A 14,974-nucleotide genomic window follows, 5' to 3' on the forward strand; every position below is an offset into this window, starting at 1 on the left:
TCTCTACCTTAGTTGCACAAAGTCTAGGAGACCTATTCTCTCTCCCTGGTCTACACACAATGCATCACCATGACCATAAATCTTACTCCCTAAATGGCGCTTGAAGGCTTTGATTTCTTTCCACCTCCACATCCACCACTTTAGTCCAAGGTACCACCATCTTTAGCCTGGATTCTCACAATAGCCAGATCTACACACTCTGATCCATTCTCACTCCCTCTAATATATTCTCCATGATGCGATCAGCATAACCTCAAATCACAAATCTGAGAAGAAACTTCTTAGAGAATTCAGTACCAATCAAGCGTCAAACCATTTGACACCCACTGGGCAATAAACTCCTCCATTCCCCAGCTAACACAGTTGAGAATAGTCAAACTTAGCCGACCCCCTCCTTGATCATCCTGTGCTTTGGCCAGGCCACTACTATCCCGTCACAGAGACAGTAGTTTGAAGTTCATGTTGAGATTCTACCCCTCCCCCAACTGTTTTTTGGACTGGCACTCTTCAGAAATTTTGTTTCTGAAAGAAAATATCCCTCTCTTACCCTCATCCTTATTTTGAAACCTGGCTTCTAACAGGTCATCCATTTGTAGTAAACTTTTCAAAAATAATTATAATATGATCCCAACTTTGTAGAGCCTGGACATGTTCAGACAGCAGAAAGAACAAAGTCACCAGCTTTTACATAGCCCAGCTAATCATGGAAGTGTGTCCGGCTTCAGATAACTTGTTTTAATTTTTTTCTCAGCAGAGTAACGTAAAATTAAAATGGGGAAAGATATTTAGTATTTAATAGAAAGCTTTAAAAAGAAACCTGCTGTCATTGCTATGTATCTTGATGCAAACAAAGATTATGATGATAATAAAAGGATATAGAAGATACTTGACATTCGAAGAAAAATAAAACAGAAATCTGATAACGTAACCTCTTGTTTAAAAGTGTTCAAAGCTTGTGCATTGCTCTTAGAACAAAAGCAAATTCCTTACAGCGCTGAGGCTCCACAGAGACTAGAATCTTCTAACTCCCAGTCTCTACTGCACCACCACCACCCCTTACTCCCTGGGCTCCAGCCACACTCCCTTCAGTTGCTTGAATGCACCAAGCTCCCACCTCCTATAGGTGCTATTTGCTCTCCCCTCCTGTACACTTAGTTAACTTGTGTTCACTCTTCAGTTGTCAGCCTATAGCCTGCTTTGTCAAGGAAGGCTTTCCTGATGTTGAAGACTCTGATCTCACACCGCCATGTACTTACTTCTCCTTCACGGCACTTATCACAATTGTGGTTTTATGTTTATTACTAAGATTCGTTGAGTAACGTCAGCCTCCCACTCTAGACTGCAGGGCAGACTGTAACTTTTGTCATGTATCATATCCTCAGCACCTGGCCCTGCCAGATGCTCAATAAACACTTACAGAATAAATGAGGAGATAAACAAGAAAGATTAGCCAAGAATTCATTAATGAGGACTCTGTAATAAATAACACACAGAATGCTAACAAATAATATGGCCACAGAAAGAGGTGTGAACTCACATAAACCACCAAGCATCCAATACTATGCATGGGTTTGGGGGGCTTCTGGCCTAACTGCTCATTTCTCCTCACTAGCATGTCACTGAAATCCATAGATGAGTGGGTGTGGGAAGATACTCTTATCCAGATCTTTCTCTTATTGTCTGGTCCTAAGTCATCCACTGATCCAGTCCCTCCTATTTCTCAGCTGTTCAATTCACATGCCAGGATGTCCCCACAGGCTGCTTGCCTCTTTGGACCAGTCCCCTGAACTAATCACAGAGATTAAAAAAAAAAAAAAAAAACACTCAGCAGCATGGTAGTCAGGGCCCCTCATGATCCAGCAGTAACATGTACAGCACTCTGTCTATCAGTCAGTCGTACTCCTCAAACACAGCATTCTAGCCCCACTCATCTACTCTAAGTTCTCCAAACATACCATGTTGGCTCTCCTCCCAGGTTTTGCACAGGCCATTGCCTCTGTCCATGATGCTCTTCCCAATGTCCCCTTCATCCTTCACACCTCTACATGCCTGCCACCTTCTTCCAACAAACTTTGCTGCCCCAGTGAGGTTCAACTAGGGGCTTCTCCTTTGCAGATAATGACCCACTAGGCTTCCCTGTTCACAGGGTGTCTTGTGGTACAGTGGTTTTGCCTGTGTCCTTTCAGATCTTCCGCACTGTCCACAAGAACAAAGGCTGAGCCTTTCTCAGTTGCATCATTAGAGCTCAGCAGAGGGTTAGAGACTAGTAGGTAATTAGTAAATACTCACTGAGCAGCTGCAGAGAAGCTTCAGATTCTATTTATGCAACAGGTCAGAGTTCAGTCAGTACCAGAGTTCTGCAACTCAAAGCAATTCTTGTTCCTTTGCCTTTGCATAGATTCAGTACCACTGCAGAAACCCTGAGAGGCATTGCTTCCCTGATGCTCACTTGGCAACAATACCTACTGTAAAATATTACCTTCTGTGTAGTACTGAGTACAAGGCATTTTGTAGGCCTCTCTATATTTTGACAGGAAGAAAATAATTTTGCCAGAATCAGTACAATTCAAAATAATCCTCCTCCTGCTAACCCTAAGATTTGTACTTTAGCACTTTCAAAAGTGTGTTACAAGAAACATCATTATCTAGGATGTTAATTGATATTATGCAAAAAAGAACTATTCCAAAGTAAACTATGTTTGAGAAACACTAGATAAAACAAAGTTAGATGAGAGTCTTCACTGTAAGACTTCTCAGAGCCTGTGACAAGTTAGTCTACATCATGAATTTCCAAAAGGAAGATCTAGTTCACAAACATTTCCCAAATATATTAAACCTTAGAGCTCCAAGCCCACCCTTTTTGTGCATTTTTGGGGGAGAGAGACTGGTCTTCTATGGAACTCAACTTTGGGAAATGCTGCTTTATGAATACTTTCTATTAATATATCTTATAAAAAAAAATATTTCCTCAGCTTAAAGACTGACTGCTGCCTTCTATGGAGTTGTACTGTGCATCAGTGTTCTGTCCACTCATATATGCAAGTGACATTCATGGTCCCTTCTTTGTGCAAGAATGCACATAGCTGAGGAAGTACTGCTTAGCACAGCTCTGCCTCCAAGGGAGCTTGTTCACAAGGCAGAATAAGAAAATGCCTACAACCTAGTCCACTAGGCATGGTGCACCAAAGAAGCAGTCCATGTCCTTCCACTGAACAGAGCCAAAGAGGTAGAACACAGGTTTCCCAACTGCCCTTCCCAACTGCCGCTCAATATCTGTAAAAACTGACCTTACCCTTGATGTTGCTCCTTGAAGGCAAATTTTATATTCAATCACTTTGTTCTAAGCAGACACTTGCTACACCCTCTCAGTTCAGTCGCTCAGTCATGTCCAGCTCTTTGTAACCCCGTGGACCGCAGCATGCCAGACCTCCCTGTCCACAACCACCCCCAGAGTTTACCCAAACTCATGTCCATTGAGTCCGTGATGTCATCCAACCATCTCATCCTCTGTCATCCCCTTCTCCTGCTGCCTTCAATCTTTCCCAGCACCAAGGTCTTTTCCAATTGAGTCAGTTCTTCACATCAGATGGCCAAAGTATTGGAGTTTCAGCTTCAACATCAGTCCTTCCAGTGAACACTCAGGACTGACCTCCTTTAGGATGGACTAGTTGGATCTCCTTGCAGTACAAAGGACTCTCAAGAGCCTTCTCCACCTCTAAATAGTAACAAACCTTCAATGCCCCTTTTGACCTTTAATTATGTGTGTGTGTAACACAAGCTGGAATCAAGATTGCTGGGAGAAATATCAATAACCTCAGATATGCAGATGACACCACCTTTATGGCAGAAAGTGAAGAGGAACTCAAAAGCCTCTTGATGAAAGTGAAAGCGGAGAGTGAAAAAGTTGGCTTAAAGCTCAACATTCAGAAAATGAAGATCATGGCATCCGGTCCCATCACTTCATGGGAAATAGATGGGGAAACAATGGAAATAGTGTCAGACTTTATTTTTCTGGGCTCCAAAATCAGTGCAGATGGTGACTGCAGCCATGAAATTAAAAGATGCTTACTCCTTGGAAGGAAAGTTATGACCAACCTAGATAGCATATTCAAAAGCAGAGACATTACTTTGCCAACAAAGGTCCATCTAGTCAAGGCTATGGTTTTTCCTGTGGTCATGTATGGATGTGAGAGTTGGACTGTGAAGAAGGCTGAGCACCGAAGAATTGATGCTTTTGAAGTGTGGTGTTGGAGAAGACTCTTGAGAGTCCCTTGGACTGCAAGGAGATCCAACCAGTCCATTCTGAAGGAGATCAGCCCTGGGATTTCTTTGGAAGGAATGATGCTAAAGCTGAAACTCCAGTACTTTGGCCACCTCATGCGAAGAGTTGACTCATTGGAAAAGACTCTGATGCTGGGAGGGATTGGGGGCAGGAGGAGATGGGGACGACAGAGGATGAGATGGTTGGATGGCATCACTGACTCAATGGACATGAGTTTGGGTAAACTCTGGGGGTTGGTTGTGGACAGGGAGGTCTGGCATGCTGCGGTCCACGGGGTTACAAAGAGCTGGACATGACTGAGCGACTGAACTGAGAGGGTGTAGCAAGTATCTACTTAGAACAAAGTGATTGAATATAAAATTTGCCTTCAAGGAGCAACATCAAGGGTAAGGTCAGTTTTTACAGATATTGAGTGGATGTGAGTCTGAGTGAACTCCGGGAGTTGGTGATGGACAGGGAGGCCTGGCGTGCTGCGATTCATGGGGTCGCAAAGAGTCGGACATGACTGAGCGACTGATCTGATCTAATCTGATCTGTGTGTGTATGTGTGTTTGTATGTATGTATATATATGTGTGTGTGTGTGTGTGTGTATAGGCTTCCCTGGTGACTCAGACAGTAAAGAATCTGCCTGCAATGCAGAAGACCTGGGTTCAATCCCTGGGTCAGGAAGATCCCCTGCAGAAGGGAATGGCAACCCACTCCAGTGTTCTTGCCTGGAGAATTCCACGGACAGAGGAGCGTAATGGGCTACAGTCCATAAGGTCACAAAGAGTCGGACACAACTGAGCAACTAATACTTCCTTCTTTCCTTATATGTGTGTATGTGTGTGTATTCTTTTTCAGATTCTTTTCCATAATAGGGTAAATGGTTCTTTTCTTGTTTTTATCTTGAACGTAGAAATGGCCCAGCTGGTTCTAAACCATTCCTGGGCCCTTCATAGTACACACTCTCAACATACACACAACACACACACACACACACACACACACACACACACCATTTAAATTTTAACTTTATAAATATTTCTGCAAAAAGTCAAGTCATACAAGAAATTTTGAAAATATAATTTCTAAAGGACAATCAGACTCTACCCTCCAATAAACCATTTTCATAAATCCTACATGAACAAGGAGTGAGGAGACAGACACAGAAACACACAGATCATGAGCTTCACAACCTCTTGGTGGCTCCAATAGTGACAGCAGAGGAGGAAACTGTCCCCACGGAACAGCCCACCCCTCCACTTCCAAGTGCACCTCCCCCACAACAGTTCACAGCACGCAAACTCATGCCATTGAATCTATTTGCAGGACCCTTGTATTCTAGGGGATTTATGATAATAGCCCTATGTTTCCTTTTACAGATCAATAAGACTTCAAAACTGAGAGCTGGGAAAATGTAAATCCACTGTGGGTATAAAACCCACTGAATTATATGCTTATTTACTATTCCTCACAGCACGTGAGCTAATCTAATAATTCATTTCTGACCCTAGAAAATGTGTTGAATTGCATGAGTCTCAAAGCTACATGTGTCTGGTTTCAGCCTGTTTGGCTTTGGGGAAAAGAGAGGGCAGAAGAGAGGGAGACAGGAACTAAATTCGGCCGACATCTATTGAGTGCTTACTTTGCTTTGATCAATGTGGGATAAGGAAAGAGTGAAAGCTGGGAAGTATCAGGACAAGTGGTCCCTCCCTTATGACAGGACCAGCATGACACCAACACCCCTAACACAGCAAGAGAGGAAGGATGGGATGGAGACAAAGGCAAGGCCACTCGAGGCCAGAAAGAAAGACACAGGCAGGACAGCATAGGACCGTAATGACAAATGAGCCACTCAATATCTGTAAAAGAATGACCTTACCCTTGGTGCTGCTCCTTGAAGACAAATTTTATATTCAGCCACTTTGTTCTAAGCAGACACTTGCTACACTCTCTAAATAGTAACAAACCTTCAATGCCTCTTTTGACCCTTAGTTATACATATATATATACATTCTTTTTCAGATTCTTTTCCATTATAGGTTATTACAATATATTAACTAGAGTTCCTGCCCACCATTGAGCCTTAACTTTTAAAACAATTGCAACTGACACTTAGGTGCTATCCATGATCTGTTATATTTGCATGTCTTGTCTACATCGAGAATTAGAGTTTCAAAAATGTAAGCCATTATCCATTCTAACTTCTGCAATTTTCTGACTGAACAAATCCTGTCTAACTTACTTCCACCTTATCCTCAATGTTGGGAATGTCAGCTGAGGCTGAGAGTGAAGGTGAACAATACTCCAGAGCTCTTATAGCTCATCCACTCAACAATATTTATGTAAGAAGATAAAAAGATGAAGAAGAATCCAGGAGGCTCCTCAAGGAGCTCAGAGCCTGATGGGGGAGAGGACACAGAAACCGACCATCGCTAGAAGAGAGTAAGGAAAGCCGGCAGTGAGCACAATGAGAAGGGCCTCAGAGGCTTACAAGGGTGACTCATTTCATCAGCACACTTCCGTCATTCCCATTTTAGGGACGAGGACACCAAGGCTTAGAATTAAACCAGAAAGCTTATCTCCAGAGCCACAGTCTCAACCACCACCATATACTTTGATCTCACACACTTACTTTGACAGGCACCTTCTGCCACCTCCAACCATCGAGTTTCTCCAAATCACATATGACCTCTCCTTTCCTTCTGACTCCCATAAACCCATCCAGGTGGCTTGGAAGAAAGAACAGTGAGACATTGCCGTGTGGCTGGGTTTGGCACTCTGAGTATGACATAGCCAGTTGCCTTCTTAACCATTTTTTTTCACTCAAACTTTGGACAGTGACCAGTGCAAATCATGTCTGATTCATTAGAACCAGGAACACAAAGAGAAATAGAAAACCTTTCAGATCAGATCAGATCAGTCACTCAGTCGTGTCCAACTCTTTGCGACCCCATGGATCGCAGCACGCCAGGCCTCCCTGTCCATCACCAACTCCTGGAGTTCACTCAGACTCACATCCATCAAGTCAGCGATGCCATCCAGCCATTTCATCCTCTATCGTCCCCATCTCCTCCTGCCCCCAATCCCTCCCAGCATCAGAGTCTTTTCCAATGAGTCAACTCTTCGCATGAAGTGGCCAAAGTACTGGAGTTTCAGCTTCAGCATCATTCCTTCCAAAGAAATCCCAGGGCTGATCTCCTTCAGAATGGACTGGTTGGATCTCCTTGCAGTCCAAGGGACTCTCGAGAGTCTTCTCCAACACCACACTTCAAAAGCATCAATTCTTCGGCGCTCAGCCTTCTTCACAATCCAACTCTCACATCCATACCTGACCACAGGAAAAACCATAGCCTTGACTAGACGAACCTTTGTTGGCAAAGTACTGTCTCTGCTTTTGAATATGCTATCTAGGTTGGTCATAGCTTTCCTTCCAAGGAGTGTCTTTTAATTTCATGGCTGCAGTCACCATCTGCACTGATTTTGGAACCCAGAAAAATAAAGTCTGACACTATTTCCACCGTTTCCCCATCTATTTCCCATGAAGTGGTGGGACCGGATGCCATGATCTTCGTTTTCTGAATGTTGAGCTTTAAGCCAACTTTTTCACTCTCCACTTTCACTTTCATCAAGAGGCTTTTTAGGTCCTCTTCACTTTCTGCCATAAGGGTGGTGTCATCTGCATATCTGAGGTTATTGATATTTCTCCAGGCAATCTTGATTCCAGCTTGTGCTTCTTCCAGTCCAGCGTTTCTCATGATGTACTCTGCATATAAGTTAAATAAACAGGGTGACAATATACAGCCTTGACGAACTCCTTTTCCTATTTGGAACCAGTCTGTTGTTCCATGTCCAGTTCTAACTGTTACTTCCTGACCTGCATACAAATTTCTCAAGAGGCAGATCAGGTGGTCTGGTATTCCCATCTCTTTCAGAATTTTCCACAGTTTATTGTGATCCACACAGTCAAAGGCTTTGGCATAGTCAACAAAGCAGAAATAGATGTTTTTCTGGAACTCTCTTGCTTTTTCTATGATCCAGCGGATGTTGGCAGTTTGATCTCTGATTCCTCTGCCTTTTCTAAAACCAGCTTGAACATCAGGAAGTTCACGGTTCATACATTGCTGAAGCCTGGCTTGGACAATTTTGAGCATTACTTTACTAGTGTGTGAGATGAGTGCAATTGTGCAGTAGTTTGAGCATTCTTTGGAATTGCCTTTCTTTGGGATTGGAATGAAAACTGACCTTTTCCAGTCCTGTGGCTACTGCTGAGTTTTCCAAATTTGGGGCATATTGAGTGCAGCACTTTCACAGCATCATCTTTCAGGATTTGGAATAGTTCAACTGGAATTCCATCACCTCCACTAGCTTTGTTCATAGTGATGCTTTCTAAGGCCCACTTGACTTCACATTCCAGGATGTCTGGCTCTAGGTCAGTGATCACACCATTGTGATTATCTGGGTCATGAAGATCTTTTTTGTACAGTTCTTCTGTGTATTCTTGCCATCTCTTCTTAATATCTTCTGCTTCTGTTAGGTCCTTTAGATGAAGCTTTAAGTTATTTATCAAGTATGAGTTGATACCAGTCAATAATATCAAGACCTTAAATTTGCTTTTCCCCCAAAGGGTCAAAACATGATATACACAAGTACACTCAGTCCAGACTCAAAATTAGGAGGAAGGAACTTTTGCTATAACTTTGAATCAATGGATTCTATGGCTGTTTTAATGTTTACCTGGGTGAACTTACAGTCTGGTTAAAACTCCCCCTTAGAGTTGGGCTTTTAACTTTCCCAAACCTCCCAACACACATCTTATTTCACCCTCACAACCCCATAAGGGAGCTTTTACCACATTTCACAGCTAGAAAGCTGAAATTTAGACATTTCAAAACACAAAAAAATTTCAAGTACATAAATGTGCTTCTTCTACAAAACATGATTCTATAAAACATAATTTTTCTATAAAATCGTTATCTCAGTTTAGAAATCTACCAGAGCTTATGCACTACCATTGAGAGAAACTATTTGTTAGAACTCTGTTTCCAGAAGTGGAACCACCTAGGTACAGACACATATCTCCTGCACCGAAGCTGCTTTTAACACTGTTTAATATCACTCCAGCAGGCCTCCTAACCTCACATTTTAGCCCCATTCACAGTGGGCTTTCTGCTGTTGAAAAGAAGTGCTGCATCTTAACTTCTGCAGGACGTGACCTGACACTTGACTGATTATACTATTTCTAGTTGCAGCTGTAGGCATTTGGGTTCAAAGTGAAATGAACCACTGGAGAGCATGAAGTGTTTAAATTCTCCAACTGCTAAAGCTGAGGGCTTAGCTCTCTCTATCCAAGGCCTACCTATTCTCACAGTTGCAAACACTTGACGAAAAACCCTCTCTTTAAAAGAAAGACTACATAACTTGACTGTGAAGGAAGTTGAATGGTCACTAAATGCTTTGAGGTTTTTAATGGGGAGTTTCATGCAGAAACACTATGGGACAAAGGAGGGACACAGGAGATCCATTTGCATTGTAACTCACCCTCCCAGAGGAGCCACCTCACATAACAGAAGAGGTGTGACCTCCAAATCTGACTTACCTAGACTGTGGTCCCAAATCCCCAGGTTAACACCATTCAGGCTCCTCCTACAAGACAGGGAAAACAATGTCTGCCTAATAGGATATGCATGCATGCATGCTCAGTCACGTCCAACTCTTTGAGACCCCATGGACTACAGCCCACAGGCTCCTCTGTTCATGGAATTTTCCAGGTAAGAATACTGGAGCAGGTTGCCATTTCCTACTCTGGGGGATCTTGCTGACCCAAGGATCGAACCTGCATCTCTGGCGTCTCCTACATTGGCAGGCAGATTCTTTACCACTGAGCCACCAGGGAAGTCCTGGGATCAATCAATTTCTGCTGCTGCTGCTGCTAAGTCGCTTCAGTCGTGTCCGACTCTGTGCAACCCCATAGATGGCAGCCCACCAGGCTTCCCCGTCCCTGGGATTCTCCAGGCAAGAACACTGGAGTGGGTTGCCATTGCCTTCTCCAATGTAGGAAAGTGAAAAGTGAAAGTGAAGTCACTGAGTCTTGTCCAACTCTTAGCGACCCCATGGACTGCGGCCCACCAGGCTCCTCCATCCACGGGATTTTCCAGGCAAGAGTACTGGAGTGGGGTGCCGTTGCCTTCTCCAAATCAATTTCTAGAACTGTCATAAAAAAGTACCACAAACTGGGTAGCTTAAAATACAAAAACATTGTACCACAGTTCTGGAGACTAAAAGTCTAAGGTCAAGGGGTTAGCAGGCTTGGTTCCTTCTAAGAGCTATGAGGGAAGGCTCTGTTCCAGGCCCCTCCCCTTGGCTTGTAGGTGGCCATCTTCAAGTTCATATGGTGTTCTCTCCATATCCATGTCTATGTCCAGATTTCCCCTTTTCATAAAAACACCAATCATGTTGGATTAGGACCCTATTGCTTATTTTAACTTGATTACTTCTATAAAAAACCCTATCTCCAAATAAAGTCAGTACATTCTGGAGTATTATGGCTTAGGACGTGAACCTGGAATTGGGGGAGGAGGTTACAATTCAAGCCATCACACTGGGAGAGAACATTTTTTAAGCCCTTGGCATAACGAGCATTCAAAAATTGATTCCTGATTTTCCCAGTCCTGGCACTTCTATTGTCCACCATAAACTCTGGGTAAGTTATCTAATCTCTTTGAGTATGTGATCCATGCCTATGAAGAGAAGTGGCTAGAATCATGGATTTAAAAGGTTTCCTTAATACTCTCTGCTGCTGTACTTTGCTGATGCCTTTTTCTGTTCTAATACATATATTTTGCAGTTTATAACTTCTACCAGGACAGTCTGTTTTTCCTTTCTTCCTTCCTTCCATCTTTCCACTTTTCCTTCCCTTCTTTATACCTACAGGCATCTCTGCCAATCAATTTGAATGCATTTTTAATAGCACCGTAACTTTACTTTACTCACATTAGGGGAAAAGATGGACCTCATTAGTTGAGCTAATCTCCTCCCACAAGCCATGGGATAAAAGAAAACATGTTTAAAATTTTTCAGATGTGCTTACAAAATCCAAAATAGTCAGCCATTCCTAGGAAGCAAATTAAAATGCCCCTGTCATTCCTGGAAGTTAAGTAAGGAACCACATAACCTAGTGTTCCAGAAACCAAATGACTGAGAGAATCATAAAATTAAAAAAAAATTTTTTTGATGTGTACCATTTTGAAAGTCTTTATTGAATTTGTTACAATATCGTTTCTGTTTGTTTTTTTTTTTTAATTGGAGGAAAATTGCTTTACAATGTCGTGTTGGTTTCTGCCATACAATACAAATCAGGCATAATTATATACATATCACCTCCCTATTCAGCCTCCCTCCCCCACCCATTCCCACTCCTCTAGGTCATCACAGAGTACTGTGCTGGGGTCCCTGTGTTATTTGCCAATTCAGCAACTGTCTATTTTACACATGGTAGTGTATAGACATCAATCCTATTTTCTCTGTTTGTCCCACTCTCTCCTGCCCTCACTGTATTCCAAGTCCATTTTCTACATCTCGTCTCCATCCCTTCCCTGCAGTTAGATTCATCAATACCATTTTTCTAGACTTCATATATATGCATTAATGTGTATGTGTTTATGTTCCATCATGTCCAGCTCTTTGGGACACCATGGCCTGTAGCCTGCCCTGATCCTCTGTCCATGGGATTTCCCAGGCAAGAATACTGGAGGGGGTTGAAATTTCCTTCTCCAGGGAATCTTCCTGACCCAGGGATCAAACCCACGTCTCCTTTCTCCTGCATTGGCGGGTAGAGTCTTTAACACTACACCACCATGCTGTGCCACCTGGAAAGTCACACTTTAATACACAATATTTGTTTTTTCTCTTTTTAACTCACTTCACTCTGTAAGCTTGTGAAAAGTGAAAGTGTTAGTCACTCAGTCATGTCTGACTCTTTGTGACCCCATGGACTGTAGCCTGCCAGGCTCCTCTATCCATGGAACTCTCCAGACAAGAATACTGGAGTGGGTTGCCATTCCCTTCTCCAGGGGACCTTCCCAATGTAGTAATCGAACCTGGGTCTCCTGCACTGCAGGCAGATGCTTTACTATCTGAGCCAACCAGGGAAGCCACAAGCTTGTGAAGTTGAAAATCAAATCAAGGGTTTGACAAGAAAAACTCCATGGAAGTTTCCAAGGGAGAACTTCCACAGGAAGAATACATTCTATCCTCGTGCTAAGGCCCCTAGGCTCTGTATCTGGCTTTACCAACCACCAGGGGCTGCCTGCTCTAGAGTCGTGTGTTTCTCTGGTTTCAGCACACATATGGGGGGTCTTGGAGCCATACAAAAATCAGAGTTATGGGCAGGTCTCTCCTGTCCCTCCCTCTTCATTAAGGACAATTTGGCTTCTGAGAAGAGTGGTCTTCCATATGCTGTTGGGATGACTTGACAAGGGCCCCAGTTTCCTTTGGCAAAGGAATACACCAGGAGCTTCTGCAGCCTTGGGGATGGGCTGCTTGCCCAGTTGTCCCTGCATCCAAGCTCAGAATCCCACCTAAGTCCAGACAGCAGGTCTTTCCTAACACAGTCGGTTCTGACCTGGTCAGTCACCTACATTGGTGTCCTCAGGCAGGAGGCAGGTGTGCATAGTTTTGGGGGGAAGCTGATGGGTAACCACATGTCTTTGGGGATAATCTATGCCAGGAAATCAGGAGGTCATTCAAACAATTCTGGAACCAAAGACACTGAGCATGGCCCAGAAGCAATGAAAGATCTTTAGGTCTCTGGTGAGTTCATGACTCGACTCCAGCTCCAGCTGCTGTAATTATGATCTTAACAGGACAGCAATTTCTTGCATCTCTTCTGAGGAGAAGGAGGAGGAAATAAGACAGAACAGCACTGTCTGTTTCTGGAAGGGGAAGGGGAACCTCTGTATGAGGAGTGCCACAATCTTTTGGGCACCTGATGGGAAGAGCCAACTCATTGGAAGACTCTGAAGCTGGGAAAGGTTGAGGGCACAAGGAGAAGTGGGTGACAGAGGATGAGATGGTTGGATGGCATCACTAAATCAACAGACGTGAGTTTGAGCAAACTCTGGGAGATGGTGAAGGACAGAGGAGCCGGGTGTGCTACAATCCATGGGGTTGCAAAGAATCAGACATGACTTAGTGATTGAACAACAACAACAATTGACTTCAGAGGCCACTCACCAAGGGATAAAGAGATGGAAGGAAGTTTCCATATTTTGTTCATCCCTATGTTTATGTAATATTAACTTCAAGTGAAATTGTACTGATAGTTCTCCTTCTGCCTCTTCCCTGTGCAGAGTCAAGACCTGCTGAGCCCACTGGAATAGGATTTCACGGTATAACTGGTAAGGGACGACTCAATGCTAAGGCCTGAGATTACAGCAGGGTCAGTGGCCATACTCCAGGGTCCTCAACTGGTCTTAAGTCCCAAAACTCTGATGGAGAAGCAAGACTCCTTGACATGTCACTGACCCCACTGTTTCCAAAGGTCAGGATTAGCCAGAAAGCAAAACATCAAGGAAGTATCACCAATCCAAAGGCCCTGCTGTGGATGTGGGCCAGGAGCCCAGCATTAGGCAATCAATAACCAGAACATGATCACCAGCGCTGCAAAGAGCAAGGGGCATAAAAGAAACTGCTTGTCCACATACTGGGGCATTCCCGGGACAGCTGCAGGAGGCCACCCATCGTTCATGGTCTATGCTGTGGCAAACATGCCACAGGGAAAGACCCCAACTCCAAAATATATCTGGAAGCCACCATCTCTAAATCCATACCCTTGAATCCCCCTCTGTTCTCCGGCTCTGGCCTCTGGCATTGAGGGCGAGGAGGGGTCTGCTCTCTGGGGGCCTGCTTCCCAGGGCTACCCCTGCTGTGGAACAGGATGACTTTGTTGTTGCTGAGGCCAGCTTTGCCAATGGGACACACCTGTCTGTTAGGTTTTGTCTCCAGCCACTGATGTAAACATGGCCAAGAGAAGAGGAGGCCCCCCAGGCTGATGGTGGCCTCCATGGCTGTGTCCAGGCAGATGCTGCACTCAAGGGTGCTGTCCTGGCCTTCGCTCTCACCAGCACCATTGCTGCTGCCCCTGGGCCCCCAACACTCAAGTTCTCAGGGGACACATAGGCCAAGGACCCCTTGCTCAACATCCTTGGCTGTCAGCAAGCTTGGAGTGGAGTTTCTCCCCAGAGAAATCCTGGATCAGTCTGTCTGGCCAAACCTCGGATCCCAACCAACACAGACTCTGGTTAACTGACGCAGAGCCTGAATCATACAATTTTAATATATGGGGGAAATTTAGGCTCCTCTGAGATCCTTCAAAAGAGTATTTTAAGATCCAGAGAAATGAAGTGTTTTGCTTGTCTGGGCCATGAATTCACAGTGCAGTCAGAAGTGATATCTGGTATAATAATGATTTAATTTTGACTTTAAAAAGGGGAATTCCACCTTATCTCATGGGTGGATTCACTGTAAGAGAAACAGCACCAGACGTGACCTCTGGAGCTTCAGTTGTGTCCATGTGATCGTGGACAACCTGGTGACACTGGGCTCATTGCTGCATTTTTCTGAGTCTCATTTTCCATGTATCCAAAAAGAGAATAATTCTGGCCTCCTTGGAACTATTGGAAGGATCAAAATATAATAAAGTGTGTCAA

The 14,974-nt window shown here is 43.9% G+C and overlaps 1 pseudogene; it reads right to left on the minus strand.

The window, feature by feature from the left end:
* Window positions 1-13,890: 13,890 nt before the first annotated feature.
* On the minus strand, window positions 13,891-14,467 carry LOC102404720 (annotated as a pseudogene).
* Window positions 14,468-14,974: the final 507 nt, after the last annotated feature.

The sequence above is a fragment of the Bubalus bubalis genome, chromosome 12 (assembly GCF_019923935.1).
Source record: "Bubalus bubalis isolate 160015118507 breed Murrah chromosome 12, NDDB_SH_1, whole genome shotgun sequence".
Lineage (NCBI taxonomy): Eukaryota > Metazoa > Chordata > Mammalia > Artiodactyla > Bovidae > Bubalus > Bubalus bubalis.